Here is a 6,000-nt window from a genome sequence, read left to right as displayed (position 1 = left end):
TTACACAAAAATTAATTCGAGATGGATTCGAGACTTAAATGTTAGACCTAAAACCATAAAAACCCTAGAAGAAAACCTAGGCAATACCATTCAGGACATCAGCATGGGCAAGGACTTCATGTCTAAAACACCAAAAGCAATGGCAACAAAAGCCAAAATTGACAAAGAGTTAACAGAGTGAACAGGAAACCTGCAGAATTGGAGAACATTTTTGCAATCTACTCATCTGACAAAGGGCTAATATCTAGAATCTACGAAGAACTCAAACAAACTTACAAGAAAAAAACAAACAATCACATCAAAAACTGGGCAAAGAATATGAATACACACTTCTCAAAAGAAGACATTTATGCAGCCAACAGACACATGAAAAAATGCTCATCATCACTAGCCTTCAGAGAAATGCAAATCAAAACCACAAAGAGATACCATCTCACACCAATTAGAATGGCGATCATTAAAAAGTCAGGAAACAACAGATGCTGGAGAGGATGTGGAGAAATAGGAACACTTTTACACCGTTGAAGGTACTGTAAACTAGTTCAACCATTGTAGAAGAGAGTGTGGCGATTCCTCAGGGATCTAGAACTAGAAATACCATTTGACCTAGCCATCCCATTACTGGGTATATACCCAAAGGATTATAAATCATGCTGCTATAAAGACACATGCACACATATGTTTACTGAGGCACTATTCAGAATAGCAAAGACTTGGAACCAACCCAAATGTTCATAAATGATAGACTGGATTAAGAAAATGTGGCACATATATATCATGGAATACTACACAGCCATAAAAAAGGATGAGTTCATGTCCTTTGTAGGGACATGGATGCAGCTGGAAACCATCATTCTCAAACTGTTGCAAACAGAAAACCAAACACCGCATGTTCTCACTCATAGGTGGGACTCAAACAATGAGAACACTTGGACCCAGGAAGGGGAACATCACACACCAGGTCCTGTCATGGGGTGGCGGGCGGGAGGAGGGATAGCATTAGGAGATATACCTAATGTAAATGACGAGTTAATGGATGCAGCACACCAACATGACACATGTATACATATGTAACAAACCTGAATATTGTGCACATGTACCCTAGAACTTAAAGTATAATAAAAAAAATGGTTAAAGAAAAGGTAAAGACAAGCTATTGACTAAGAGAAAATACATTACAAAACATATTATCTGACAAAGGTCTTGAATATAGAACATAAAATATCTTCCACTCAACAAGAAGATGGTACCATTAAAAATGAACATACAATTTGAGGAGACATTTCACAAAAGAAGATAAATGAATGTGCCATGGGCACATGAAAATACATTCAATTAGGCTTTATGGAAATGGAAATCTAAACCACAATGGGATATTAATATATAACCATTAGGCTAAAGTTAAAAGAACTAACAAAACCAAGTGTTGACAAAGAGTTAGAACAACTGGAACTTTTATATCTTGCTGGTGGGAAAAGAAATGGTAGTGTCAGTGTGAAAACAGCATGGCAGTATCTTAGGAAGGTTAAATAAACATTTATCATCTGATACAATAGTCCCACTGCTAGATAATTTTCTCAAGAGAAACAGAAGCACTGGTTCATACAAACATGTCTATTTAAATCTTCATACCAGAGTTACTTATAGCACTGAATTAGAAATACTGCAGAGTGGGAGAATATACTTGTAATACATGTATCTCACTAATGACTTATATTCGGAATATGTTTTTTAAAAACCTATGAGACAATAACAAAAAAAAAGAACCGAATAAAAATGGCCAAAAGACTTAAACATCACAAAAGTAAATATTTGTGACCATAAACCACTTGAAAATCTGCTCAACCTAATTAGTCCACAGGTGTAGTGCAAACTGAAATCACAATGGGATACCATTCCATACTCAGTGAAATAGCTAAAAACAAGCAAACAAATAATAAGAAATAACAAAACAAAACTGACAGCAAATTTTGGCAAATAAGGAATTGATAATCTCTTACATTGCTTGTGGGAAGGTAAAAATGTCGCAACAATTTTTGGAAGCATTCCTATAAAATACACAGCAATTCTACTCCACTCTGAGTAAGGAAAAGGAAATGAAAACACACGTTCACAAAAGCTGTGTATATAATATGCTTATAGTGTCTTTCTTCATAATAGCTCCAAAATCGAAACAACTCAAATGTTAATTAATAGAATAAGGAATACATTGAGTAATATTTATGTAAAATGATACTAAGAAGCAAAACTTCAGTTATATGCAAAAACATAGATGGATCTGAAATGTATATTGAGATAAAAGTCAGAAACAAAAGAATGCATTATGAAAAGTTGAAGAATAGGCAAAACCACCCTTCTATAGTAGAATTTGGAAACATATGCCTGTGACAGAATATTATATATTAGAATAGCATATCCCTATGGGGACTGAAAGAAAGGGTAGTAGCGAATCTCTTGGTGGTAATGCAAATATTCTGTTTTTAATTGTGGTAGCTTTGTATAAATTTATCAAAACATTAAAATGGTGCTCTTGAATGTGGATATATATATATATATAAATTCTATAAATATTTTTAAAAACAGTGAAGATAATGATAATTTTTAAAATAATAGCAATCAGCATTTATTGTATCTTCTCGGTGTTTCTCATTGTGCTTTAAAGTGTTGGATAATATAATTTTTTTTTTTTTGAGACAGCTTTGTCTTGTCACCGAGGCTGGAGCACAATGGCTCGATCTTGGCTCACCGCAACCTCCGCCTCCCAGGTTCAAGCAATTCTCTCGCTTCAGCCTCCCTGGTAGCTGGGATTACAGACATGCGCCACCGCACCAAGCTAATTTTTGTTTTTAGTAGAGAGGGAGTTTCACCATGGTGGACAAGCTGGTTTCAAACCCCTGACCTCAGGTGATCCGCCTGCCTTGGCCTCCCAAACTGCTGGGATTACAGGCGTGAGCCACCATGCCTGGCAGTAGATAATAACATTCTAACCTTAATATCATATCATATCATATCATATAAACTATCTGAGGTTTATATTATGATTATTTACTATTATTACTATTTTACAGATAAACTGAGGATCAAAGAGATTAAATGATTTTTCCAAAGCTATACAAATAGTAAATTATGAAATCACAAATTGGGCCCAGATGATCATCTACCTCTGGACTCTGTCTCTGGACTCTGTCACCCAGGCTGGAGTGCAGTGACATGATCTTGGCTCACTGCAACACACCCGGCTAATTTTTGTATTTTTAGTAGAGACAGGTTTTTCACCATGTTGGCCAGGCTGGTCTCAAACTCCTGGCCTAGGCTTCCCAAAGTATTGGGATTACAGTCTTGAGCCACCATGCCTCGCCCTCTAATGCCGGTGCATAGAAAAAGAATTCAAATAATAAAATTGAAAGTCTCATCTCCTTATCCATTCTACTTACTAACTACTATATACACAGATTTTTCAGCTTTTTTGAACAAAAATTCTCCCTTTTTCTTTTGTGACTGGCTTCATTTATTTTTCAACTTATTTTTACTTTTCCCTAGCTACATTGAGGTGTAATTGACAAATAAAATCATATATATTTACAGCATACAATGTGATGTTTTGATACAGGTACACATTGTGAAATGATTAAATCAAGTTAATTAACCTACCCATCACTTCACATACTTGTTATTTTTTGTGGTGAGAACATTTAACACTTACTCTCAACAGTTTTCAAAAATACAATATCTTATAATTAACTATAGTCACTAGGCTGTACAACAGATCTTCAGAATATATTCATTCTGTCTCATGAATCTTTGTATCATCTGTCCAACAACCCCTCCTTTCTCACCCCCCACCTCCTGGCAACCACCATTCTATTCTCTGCTTCTGTGGTTTGACTTTTTGTGATTCTTCATGTGAGAGAATATGGTATTTGTCTATGCCTGACTTGTTTTACTTAGCATAACGTCCTCCGTCATCCACGTTGTTACAAATGATAGGATTTCTTTCTTTTTAAAGGCTGAAGTGCACTCCATCTTATACAAGCACAGGCTTGTGCACACACACACACATTTATATACACATATGCCACATTTTCTTTATCCATTGATCCATTGATAGATACATACATCGATACTACATCTTGATTATTGTAAATAACCCTGCCATGAATACAGGGGTGTAGATATCGCTTCAAGACACTAATTTCATTTCCTTTGGATATACACTCATAAGTAGAATTGCTGATCATAAGTAGTTCTATATTTATTGTTTTCAGGATCCTCCATACTAGTTTTCATAATGGCTACCAATATACATTCCCACCAACAGTATACAAGCATTCTCTTTTCTCTATATTCTCTCTAATACTAGGTACTTTTGTATTTTTATTAAAAGCCATTTTAACCAGTGTAAAGTGATATTTCATTGTGGTTTTGATTTGCATTTACCTGGTTATTAGTGATGTTGAGCATTTTTTCAGATATCTTTTGGCCATTTGTAGGTCCTCTTTTGAAAAATGTCTATTCTTGTCCTTTGTGCATATTATAAGTTCATTATTTGTTTTCTTGCAATTGAGCTATTTGAGGTACTTGTATATTTTGGATATTAACCCCTTATTGGCTACATGGTTTCCAAACATTTTCTTCCATTCTGTAGGCTGTCTCTTCATTCTGTTTATTGTTTCCTTTGCTGTGCAGGAGCTTATTAGTTTAATGAAATCCCATTTGCCTGTTGGTGCTTCTGATGCTTGTGTTTTTGGAGTCATAACCAGAATGTATTGCCCAAATCAATGTCAATCTTTGCCCTATATTTTCTTCTGGTAATTTTACACTTTTAATTTTATACTTAAGTTTTTAATATATTTGAAGTTGATTTTTATATATGGTTTGGAAAAAGAGTATCATTTCATTATTATACTTATGTATATCCAATCGTCTAACACCATTTATTGAAGAGATTGTCTTTTCCTGAGGTATGTTCTTGGCATCACCATAAATCAATTGACCATTAACGTATGAAATTTTTTGCTTGGCATTCTATTCTGCACCATTGATCTCTATGTCTGTTTTTATGCCAGCATCATGCTGTTATGATTACTATAACTTTGTAACATCCTTTGATCTCAGGTAGTGTAATGTCGTTAGCTTTATTCTTTTGCTCAATATTGCTTTGGCTACTTAGGGTTTTTGTGGCTCTATACGTATTTTAAGATTGTGTTTTCTGATACTGTGAAAAATGTCACTGAAATTTTTATAAGAATTGCCTTGAATCCATAGGTCAATTTAGGTGGTACGGACATTGTAACAATAATAATACTTCCAGTTCATGAACTTGGGGTATCTTTTCATTTGTATGTGTCTTCTCCAATTGATTGCATCACTATTTTGTAGTTTTCAGTACATAGATCTTTCACCTCTTTTTTGTCATACTAATTCCTAAATATGAGTTTATTTTGCTATTATAAATGAGATTTTTTAATTTTATTTTTCATATAGTTCCTTGTTAGTATAAAAAGCTACAGATTTTTGTATGCTTGCTATTTTGTATCCTGCAAATTTACTGAATGCTTTCAGTTCTAACAGTTTTCTGATGAAGTCTTTAGGATTGTCTTCATATAAGATTTGTCAGTTATAAACAGAGACAACTGTACTTCCTTTCCAATTTAAATGGTGTTACTCATTTTTGTTACCTAATTGTTCTAGGTAAGCTTTCCGGTAGCATCTTACATAAAGGTGGTGAGAGTAAAATCAGGCAAAGACATCACAAAGATATCTTTTCCCAAATCTTAGAGTAATAGTTTTCAGTTTTTCACTAGAGTATGATGCTAGCTGTGAGTTTGTCATATATGGTCTTTATTATGTTGAAATGCATTTCTTCTCTGTGTAGCATGTTAAGAATTTTTATCTTGAAAAGATAATGAATTTTGTAACATGCTTGCTCAGCATCTATTGGGATGATTGTATGATATTTATCTTTCATTCTGTTAAAATAATGAATCATTTATTAATTTG

This window comes from Colobus angolensis, unplaced genomic scaffold (genome assembly GCF_000951035.1).
Source record: "Colobus angolensis palliatus isolate OR3802 unplaced genomic scaffold, Cang.pa_1.0 Scaffold190, whole genome shotgun sequence".
Lineage (NCBI taxonomy): Eukaryota > Metazoa > Chordata > Mammalia > Primates > Cercopithecidae > Colobus > Colobus angolensis.
This window is presented reverse-complemented; position numbering follows the sequence as displayed.